Consider the following 11176-nt stretch of genomic DNA (forward strand, 5'->3'; position numbering starts at 1 on the left):
CTAAACCCAGCCCTAGGTCAGCACTGAATCATAAATCTGTCATGCTGACAGTGAACTTCCTGATCTCTGAAAGCTTTCCTCCCCAGAGTGGCCTCCTTAATTAGAGGTATCTTTTTTTTTTTTTTTTTTTTTTAAATAAGAGATATCTTCTAAGAGGGGAAGTCTGGGTTATCATTTTCTATCTCTCTAGCATGACCAGCTCTGTAAGGTTTCTCATGTAGTTGGTGATCTGCATTTCCCTCCCAGGACAGGATGGGAAGACACCATTCCCTTTGGTGTACAGGAGCTAGTAAGGAAAAAGTTTTCCTTTGTGTACCATAGTCAAGTTGGACTTTGTCCCCACACTCCTGTCTTATATGTGGAAAGCTGTTGAGCTTCTCTTCTCTTTACCAGGGATGACCAATCTAGGCCCAGTTTCCAGAATCTCAGTCTAGTTTACTATTCCTTTTGCATACAAGCATATAACCTTTCCATGTGACATTCACTGCTCTGTCTTTCCTCTTCCTCATTCCCTCTCATACACATCAGACACCTACAGATATGTAGATATTCATTCATTCAACAAAGTATTTATTGAATACCCACTATATACTAGGTATTTTTCTGGCAGTGAGCACAGAGTAGTAGACAAAATAGCCAAATATCTCTACTATCATGGATTGTGATGATAGGGAATACAGACCTAAGTAAAGAAGTAAATATCTAGTTTGTGAAATAGTATTTGTTTCCTATTGCTGCTGTAACAAATTACTGAAAGCTCAGTGGCTTAAAATGACACACATTTATTTTATTACAGTCAGAAGTCTGACACGGGCCTCACTGGACTAAAATAAAGTAGCTGATGGGGCTATGATCCTTTCTGGAGGCTCTAAGGGAGAATGGTTTTCGTGCCTTTTTTGTCTTCTAGAGGCTGCTATGTTCTTAAGCTGTGTTCTTAAACTCTTCTTCCCTCTTCAAAGCCTGCAATGATGGGTTGAGTCCTTCTCCCATTGCATCATTCTGGCCTCTTCTGCCTTTTCTTCTACTTTTCTGGACCATTATGATTACATTGGGCCCACCTGGACAATCTACCATCATCTGCCTATTTTAAAATCAGCTGATTAGCAACCTTTAACTCCATCTGCAATTTGATTCCCCTTGTTCCCCTGAACAGAAGGTGTGCACAGATTCTGGAGATTAGAAATGTGCACATCTGTGGGGGCCATTATTCTGCTTATGGTAATAAGTGCCATGGAGAAAAACAAAGCAGGGACAGGAGAGAGAGTGTAGGCAGAGAGGGGTTGCAAGGCCTCAATGACAAGGAGACATTTGAGTGAAGACTTAAAGCTGGTGTGGGGGAGAGAGCCATGCAGGTACCCAAGGAAAGAACATGCCAGGATGAGGGACCAGAAAGGACAAAGTCTCTGAGGCAGAAGCATACTGGATGTGATTTAGAGAGCTTGGAAGCTCAGCAGGACTGCAGCAGAGCAAGTAAGGGGAGCTGGGCAGGAGATGAGTTCAGAGGGCAGTGGGGCCCACATGGGTTGGACTTTGTGGACTGTTATAAGGACTTTGCCTTTTGCCCTGAGTGAAATGGAGTCATTGGAAGGTTTCAAGCAGAGTCTGATCATAAGTCTGATCTGATCAGATTTATGTTCTATAAGGAATCCCTTTGCTGCTACATGGAGAATTCTCTACAGAGAGGTGAGAGTAGAGGCAAGAAGACCAATTAGGAGGCTATTGCAATACTGCAGGGGAGAGATGTTGGTAGCTGGCAGTAGAGAAAAGAAATGAGATAACAGATATACTGTGAAGGTAGACCAACAGGATTTGCTTATGGGTTGGTTGTGGGAGGTGGGAGAAAGAGAGGACTTCGGGCCTTCAGTGGTTGAGATGGAGGACATTGCCATTTCCTCACCTGGGGACAGCTGTGGGTGGCACGAATTGGGGAGGAGTGGAATCAGGAGCGTTCCATTTTAGAGACATTGAGTTTGATACACGAGAGACATTCAGGAGGAAAGATGAGTAGATGGTTGAATAAATAAGTCTGGAGCTTGAGGAGGGGTCAGAAAAGAGTTGTGAATGTGAGGGTTCTTAGCAAATGGGTGGTATTTGAGGCATGAAATTGGGTATGACACTTTGGGAGTGAGTAGACATAGAGAAGGCAGGGAATAGCTCCAAGGACTCAGCCCTGGGTCTGCCAACATTCAGAGTGAGGAGTGGGTGGGGATAAGGGGAAGCTAACTAGGAAGGCAGGAGTGGCCAACAGAGCAGGAGAGAAACCATGAGTCTGCAGTGACTTGGAGGGCAATGAAAAGGATTTCTGAAAGAGGAGAGAGCCAAAGGCTGCTGGAGAATCAAGTAAAATGAAGAATGAGAATTGGCCATTTGGTTTAAGAGCAAGGCCATGACCTTGACAAGAGAAATATCTGTAGAAACAATGGGGACTTTACTGAAGTGGTTTTAAGAGACAGGATTGGAGACAGCCTGTATAGACAACTCTCTTGAAGGGTTTTGCTGTCAAGGGGAACAAAAAAGTGGGCACTAGCTGCAGCGGCGGGGGGGGGGGGTGTACAGGATCATGAAAAATATTCTATAAGATGAAGAGAAATCATCTCTTCATCTTGTCCAGCAGTGGATATGATCCAGGAGAGAGGGAAAAAGGTGATGGTGCGGGACAGGAAATGGAGGCTTTGGAAGAGTGTTCTTGAGAAAGTAAGAAGTTGGGGGTTGCCCTTCACTTGCTGGGACACTGAAAGTAGATCCTCAGAACAAGAGGGGAAGTGGGGCAGGCAAGTGTTAAATTTGGCGTGGGAACTTGTGGAAGTCCTCTTCATTTTTCCCCAAAATAGAAAGCAAGGTCATGGGTTAAGAATGACAATGGGAGAGGGGCGGCACTGGGTGGTTGAGAGGATGTTTAGGGCAGCAGGGGAGACAGCAGACAGACACAGGAAATGTGTTAGGCTCACCAGGCAGCGTGCAGCGTCACTTACAGAGGGGCAGCTGAAGAGTGTGTTTTAATTATGTAGAATCGGGGAAGCATGGTTTCTTCTCCTTAGCAGTTCTGCTACAGAGTTCCTAGATGCAAACAACAGAAGCTCTTCCAACTAATTTAACAGAGAAGTTTATTAAAGTATTTTAGGAAGATCAGAGAATCTCCAAGAAGGTACAAGTAAGGCTTGTGGGTAATGCAGCTGGGAACAACACCCAAACTCTGTGACATCACTACACCAGCAGAAACTCCACTGCTGCTGTCACTAAGCTAGGACACCTTAGGTGGCATCTATAAGTTCAATACAGTCTCTGGACACCAGAACCTTTGCCACTGCTGCCCTCTGTAGCTGGACACCTCTGCCAATGCCACGATCCACATCCTTACATCACTTTGTTCTGAACTAAGCCCTGGCATGGGTGTCTCTGTTTGATAGAGACTTGTGCCTTAGGTGTAAGGGAGGGTGGGCAAGTGAGTTTCTGGTTTCTACTTAAGGAAAAGAAATCGTACTGGGGAAACATTGTCAGTCATCAGACAGTTGTCGAAAAGTAGTTCGACAATCATGAAGGATGAGAAATGCCCCAGATAATAGTTAATGTTTTATTTTATGTTTATTTATTTTAAACATTTCGACATCAAACTCATTATACTTAAATTCACAGGCCTCTATTCGAAAGTGTGGCTGGAAGCTGCTGTGTTACTATTCATTGTGGCAATGGTACCTGGATTGCCAGGAATTACAAAAACACCTCCATTTCTAACAACTTTAAAAAATTGTGTATGCAGGGGTGCCTGGCTGGCTCAATCAGTAGAGCATGAGACTCTTGATCTCAGGGTTATGAGTTCAAACCCCATGTTGAGTGTGGAGCCTACTTTAAAAAAAAAAGTAAAATTGTGCATGATTAAAAATAAAACACTTATGTAAAAGGCATAGGAAACAACCAGGAAACCAGGAAATGAGACATAGCTGCCTTTCCTTTATCACCCATCCCATAGTATGAGTGAACTGACCTTGAAACTTTAGCCTTTGTGGTTTTCTACATAAGGATTATAGCATAACATTTGAATTTCCTGCTTGTTGTTGACTTCAGGTCAATTCCATTCTTTATATATTTTATTTACATCTTAGAATACTGTCCTCTGCACTGTAACTCTCAGTCTGAGACACCAGTTTTTTTTCAGGTCCCGGACATAGGATTCTCTTATCTGAAAGACCCAAGGATGGTAGTAGACCGAGGGGTTCTGGCTAACGTCCAAGGGGCCAAATGGCAGGGTTGGCTGAGCAGCTGGCTTTACTGCCACACTGAGTGAGCTGCTCCTAGCCACTGCTTATGGGGTGGTGCCCATTATGGGAGAGGCTGCTTGCAGTCTTATTAAATTGAATTTCAGAAACTCCTATGATCCATATAATTAGTAAATAAGTAGGCTCTGGGGATTTATTCATGCTAACCTCACTCATAGGAGCCTAATCTACAAATCAGTCTCATTTATTCACTGGGCAACTATTTGCTAAATGCTTATTCTATGATAGGCACTGGGCATTGCAATGAGGCATAGCACAGTTGTGATCACTGCCCTTGTAGAGCATATAGTCGGGTGGGAAATCACACAATTAGAAAGTCCTTTTTTAAAAAAAATATTTTATTTATTTATTCATGACAGACAGACAGACCACACACACACACACACACACACACACAGAGGCAGAGACACAGGCAGAGGGAGAAGCAGGCTCCAATGCAGGAAGCCCGATGTGGGACTCGATCCTGGGTCTCTAGGATCACGCCTGGGCTGAAAGCGACACTAAACTGCCGAGCCACCCGGCTTGCCCCCTAATTGAAAAATTTAAGGGCATATTATTTATATTCCTATCTCCTGTAGCTGTACTAGGGATAACACATACATAATTCAGTATGGTGGTAAGAGTTGGAGCTCTGGAGCCAATCTGGGTTGGGTTAAAGGCCCAGTTCCTACAATAACCATTCTCTTCTGACCATGACCTCACTCACTTTATCTGCCCACATATTTGCCTCTCTTCCAGTGTCTCCTAGCTATATAAAGGTTCCAGCTGGTTTCTTCTTGCTCAAGCCAGACACTGGGAATCATCAACACATCCCCGGCCTTCCTCCTCCATGTTAAATCATTCATGAGGATTTATCCAGTTTTTCCACACCCTTTGATTTTGTCCATTTCTCTCCACCTCCACTGCTCTTCTCTGGTCCAAAATACCATCATCTTTAGCTTGAATACCTAGTAAGTGATATTACTCTTCCCTCTGACCCGATCTGTTCTCCATTGCAGGAGACTGAGCCATTTTTTCAAATACAACTCTGCCCAAATCTCTTCAAAGGCTTCCTGTTGCCCTTGGAATAAAGTCTCAAATCCTCAGATCCTTTTCATGGCCTATAGGGTCCCAGATATTCAGATCCCTCTCTATACTGCCAGCTTTATCCTAAATCATCATCTTTTTTTTATTTTATTATTTATTCATGAGAATACACAGAGAGGAGACAGAGAGAGAGGCAGAGGCACAGGCGGAGGGAAAAGCAGGCTCCATGCAGGGAGCCCGGGATTGAGTCCCACCTCAGTCTCCCTGCTTGGAGACTGCTTCTCCCTCTGCCTGTGTCTCTGCCTCTCTCTCTCTCTCTCTCTCTCTGGGTCTTTCATGAATAAATAAAATCTTAAAAAGAAATAAATAAAGCCATTCCTTATTCCCACACAACTAGTCAATTCCAGGTCTCAGTTTAAAAGTCACTTCTGCAGGGAAAACATCCATGATTCACAGATAAAGGTTAAGTCATCCCCTTGCTTTTCTCCTTAGAACCATTCATCTCACTTGTGATTACTTTTTTGTGTCTAAAACTGTGTGAAAACTGTTCTGTTTTCAAGTCCCACCTGACTGTGAGGATTCTTTCTTTCTTTCTTTTTTTTTTTTTTCCATTTATTTATGATAGTCACACAGAGAGAGAGAGAGGCAGAGACATAGGCAGAGGGAGAAGCAGGCTCCATGCACCGGGAGCCCGACGTGGGATTCGATCCTGGGTCTCCAGGATCGCGCCCTGGGCCAAAGGCAGGCGCCAAACCGCTGCGCCACCCAGGGATCCCTCTTTCTTTCTTTCTTTCTTTCTTTCTTTCTTTCTTTCTTTCTTTCTTTCTTTCTTTCTCTTTCTTTCTTTCTTTCTTTCTTTCTTTCTTTCTTCTTTCTTTCTTTCTTTCTTTCTTTCTTTCTCTCTTCTTTCTTTCTTTCTTTCTTTCTTTCTTTCTTTCTTTCTTTCTTTCTTTCTTCTTTCTTTCTTCTTCTTTTTCTCTCTCTTTTATTTTTTTTTTAAGATTTATTTATTTATTTGAGAGAGACAGCATGCTTGTGAGTGAGCAAGAGAGAGGGGCAGAGGGAGAGGAATCTCCAGCAGAGCCTGACGCTGGGCTCCATCCCAGGACTCACCTCATGTACTGAGCTGAAATCAAGAGTTGGACGCTTAACTGACTGATCCCCCCCAGGAGCCCCTCTTTCTTCTTATTTTTTAAACAGGCTGTCTCCTCAACTGGAGCACAGGTTTTGTGCTTACTCCTGGATCCTGATGTCTGGATCCTGACATAATGTTTGAGACTATTTACTAAACAAACAAACAAACAAACAAAAACAAATACAGATTCCTTTGTATTTTAAGAAGCTTTTCAAACCAAAGCAAAAAGAAGACATTAGCAAACAACTGGGACTAGCTTTCTTTCTTCCTCTAGGCTTGGATTGGTTATGTAACTAATTTGTTAACTCTCTGTCTTCTGGATGCTGGGTACACATGGTTCTCTTCTGTTTCTCTCATTGTAGCAATCATCTGTGTGCCTCTTCTCTTGAACATATACATTCATAGCAGATTTTGATTTGTAAGTTAAAAGATAATTTTCTTTCTCCTTTCTCTCTCTCTTTCTTTCTTTCTTTCTTTCTTTCTTTCTTTCTTTCTTTCTTTCTTTTTTCTTTCTTTCTAGATTTTATTTCTTTATTTGATAGAGCACACAGAGGGAGAAGCAGGCTTTACCAAGCAGGGAGCCTGATATGGGGCTTGATATCAGGACCCCAGGATCAGGACCTGAGCCGAAGGCAGGCGCTTAGTCAACTGAGTCACTCAGGGGCCCCAAAGATAATTTTCTGACTGATTAAATGTGGCACTGGTTCCTTCTTGATGAATACAGGACAAGTTCAGAACAGAAAGGGAGCTTTCTCCACAATAGACTACAGGGAATGCGACTTCTGGGAGGATTCTCAGCTGAAACTGATGAACAATGGATTCTCTGTTGTGTCTTCTGCAGAAGTCTTATTTCTAAGTTTGGGGACTCACTTCACATTTCGTCCAGGATCCACTGCTATCCTGACTTGCTCCTATCCCAGAGCAGCCCAGTGTCCCTGACCTGCTGAAAGCTTTGTCACCACCACTTCCCTTATCTGCCAAGTGCAGTGGCCACCGTGCCTGGAGCCAACAATACTTTCAGCGGCCCACCTAAAAAAGGTTTTACCTTCTTCTAAAATCAAAAGGAAAATAAAGGGAGCACCTGGGTGGCTCAGTGGTTGAGCATCTGCCTTTGGCTCACGTCATGATCCCAGGGTCCTGGGATCAAGCCCTGCACTGGGCTCCCCACAGGGAGCCTGCTTCTCCCGCTGCCTATGTCTCTGCCTCTCTCTCTGTGCCTCTCATGAATAAATAAATAAAATCTTAAAAAAAAAAAAGGAAAAAAAAAGAACTTTCACATCGAAGAAACTATCTTAATATGGTAATATTTATATATTTGTCCTTATACTAACACAGCCTTGAAATGTAATTTTTAGTAACTTTTTTGTGTGCAGAAAAAAGAGGCCTATGAAGGCAGGAGTGCCTAGGGCCTGTGAAGACCTTTGAGAGTAAGGTGGGGCCAGTCACTTTGCCCTCTCTCCTTCTGGACCCAGTATATTGTTTCAGACTTGCTTTTCCCTCTCATCATTTTGAGAGTTTATTTAGATTTCCTCTTCAACCTTCCTCATTGTTCTAAAGTAGAGGATATGACACTGCTCGGTTACTAGAATGGATTCTATTATATCTACGACTAGAATATAAATATCCAAATGACACCAGACCTGGTAGGAATTGTCAAAAGCAGCTGATTCTCGCAGCTGATGCAGGCTCTCCTCTGTGGGAACCTCTGTGGTCATCCTGCCAGTGTGACATGAATCCTGTCACTGAGATGGGTGCTGGTTGAGGCCCAAAGCTTGCCGGCACACCCTGGACCATGGAATGGTGCCACCAGGTCGCTGCCACCGCCACTGTGCAGTGGCCTCTTGGCATCCCTTTGCACCTTGGGGACACTGGCATGGGAAGAAGTTTTAAAAATAGCTGATGTCTGAGTTATCCAAAAACAAACAGAAAAGGTTTTTGCTTGGCTGAACAGGACAGTTTATTTTATAGTAGTTTTAATCCATTCTCCTTCAGAGCAGCACCAGATCCCCAGAAATCTTCTGTGTGATTTTTTTTTTCTTTCCTGTAAGACATTTGAACAAAACTTGGGTAACTCTAGACCCTATATGATATACAATTTTATAGTGCTTCCAATTGTTCCCATCTGGGTCCCTTTCCAGGCCTCTAGCTTCACTTCTTTTCCAGTGGGTGCTTCCGGCTTCCCTCAGCACTTTTCATTCCCTATTCCCCTCCTAAATGAAATCAGAAAATGTGTCTAAGGGAAGCTGAATAAGTACTTAGCTGCTCTGTTGTTGTTCTTACAGAAAACTCGGGGTGGCAGAGGAATTCTGAGCGTGACCCCACAGGAGAAAGCTGCTGTGATCATGGAAGACAATGTTCTCTGCAGTAAAAGCACTGGCTGGGTCCTGGAGGCCTGGGTTCTACTCTTTGTTTCTTGTTACCTTGCTGTGTGACATTTCTCTTCACCCTCTGGACTTGGGTTTCTCATTTGTCAAACAAAGCATCCAACATTTCTAGCAAGTCTACAGAGCACAGTACAGAGAGAGGAAGAGCCAGAGCAGTTTGGGAGACTTTCTCTGGGATAAGTAAACTTCTTCTCATCCCAAAGAGTATTACCCACTTGGGAAATCACCTAGAGTGGCCTAATCCCCAGTCCTGGGAAAACAGAGAGCATGCAGGAGTAGGGAGCTGAACGGAGAGCTGGAGTGCCTCAGACTGTTGGCACAAGCACATGCAAATGGAACCAATTTCAGGGTGACCTGTTGTTTTATGCAGTGTGTGTCTTCTCTATTTTTTTCCTTCTCTCCTAAAAAGACTGAAGGCCCCAGTATATTCTGCAGGATGTAATTTCAAAGCTAGAAACAACTTCACTTCCTCAGCAAACAACCAGTGAAGTCCTTTTTGATCTGCCATCATACTCAACCTCAATGCTTTGCTAAGCTATAATTCATCCAGGTAGCATTCATGGAGTATGCTTAGAGCTGAGGGTAAGAAGATCACCTCTGGCTTCTTAGAAAGTTTCTTTCCATCCTTTCCTCTCTACAATCTATCTTCATAAAGAGTCAGAGTGATATTTTAAATATGTTAGATCATGTTGCTTCTCTGCTCAGCACCCTCCAGTGGCTTCGTTTTGTATTCAGGATAACATCCAACCCCAAGATTTTATTTATTACAGGGCCCCTGCAGGGTCTTACCAATCCTACTCCTCTGACTGTACCCTTCTGACTTTTTGTGGTTGCAGACACCAACATGATTCCTAAATTGGGACCTTTTTGCAGCGTGGCAGTGGAAAGGACCTCAGGCACAGGGGATTGAGCTGACAATTCTCAGATAGAGACACATTGTCATCAGAAGTCCCTTCTTTTGCTTTGTATATGTATTCTCCTTTATTCCCTGTTCCCCAGTTCCCAATTTTATTCCAATTCTGCTTGCTCCACAGATCACCAATCTCAAATGTCTAAAGTGTATTTTTCCCTGTGTATGTGCTGCAGCAGAAAGTGATATTTTGTGGGCATGTATTTTAAATGTACATGACGGGGCACCTGGGTGGCTCAGTGGTTGAACATCTGACTTTGACTCAGGTCATGATCCTGGGGTCCTAGGATCAAGTCCTGCATCGGACTTCCCATAGGAAGCCTGCTTCTTCTGCTTATATCTCTGCCTCTCTCTCTGTGTGTCTCATGAATTAGTAAATAAAATCTTTAAAATAAAAGTACATGACATATTTTATGCTTTTCTCACTCTGCACTAGGTTTTTGAGATCCAGCCATATTGTTGTAGGCACATTTGGTCATACCGCGAGCACATTTTATTTTTATTAAATTAATTAATTAATTAATATTTTATTTTTATTAAAGTTTTTTTTAAACTTATTTGAGAGAGAATGAGAGCACAGAGGGAGAGGGAGAAGCAAGGAGCCTAATGTGGGGCTGCATCCCAGGACCCTGAGATCATGATCTGAGCCAAAGGCAGATGCTTTACTGACTGAGCCACCCAGGTGCCCCATGTGAACACATTTTAACTGTCCACTCTTGCAAGGATGGACACCAGTTGCCTCCAACTCCCCACCTCCAGAATAATGATTCAGTGAATACCATGATCCCATGTGAACCTGCATGCTGGACCATAAGAGTGTGCTTGCTGGACATAGGGCATGCAACATAAAATAAATTAATTTGCATTAGTAGTGGCAGATTGCTTTCCAGAACAGCCTCATTGGCTATATTCCCTCAGGGCCTTTGCACTTGCTATTCCTTAAGTCTGAAATATTGTCCCCTGGGCTCTTGAAGGGACTTTCTTCTTCTCATCACTGAGGTCTCAGCTCAACTATCACTGCCTGTCAGAGGCCTTGCTGGATCTCACAGTTATTCCCACAACCCACTCTCCCCATTACGCTCTACCATTCTTATTTCTATTTGTTACATCATAGCATTTTTCACCATTTGACATTATCTGTGATCATTTTATTGTCTGTCTTCTCCATGACAGCAGGGGATGCTGTCTTGTTCACTTGACATCTAATGTAGCCCTAGCCTATGGTAGGCTCTAAAGAAATATTATTGAATAAATGAATGAAACAATTATAATAAATAGTATTGTGGTATCAACCTGTTCAAAGCTCTATGGTTAGAAAAGCAAGGAACATAACAGGTGTGAGAGGTGGAGAAAGTTTCTATAAAGGGTCCTAAACGACAGATAGGAGGCCCACGGCATCAGCCCCTTCTGCACTCGGCTACATTTTACAAGTCCACACGTTTATAGC

The sequence above is a fragment of the Canis lupus genome, chromosome 27, assembly GCF_011100685.1.
Source record: "Canis lupus familiaris isolate Mischka breed German Shepherd chromosome 27, alternate assembly UU_Cfam_GSD_1.0, whole genome shotgun sequence".
Lineage (NCBI taxonomy): Eukaryota > Metazoa > Chordata > Mammalia > Carnivora > Canidae > Canis > Canis lupus.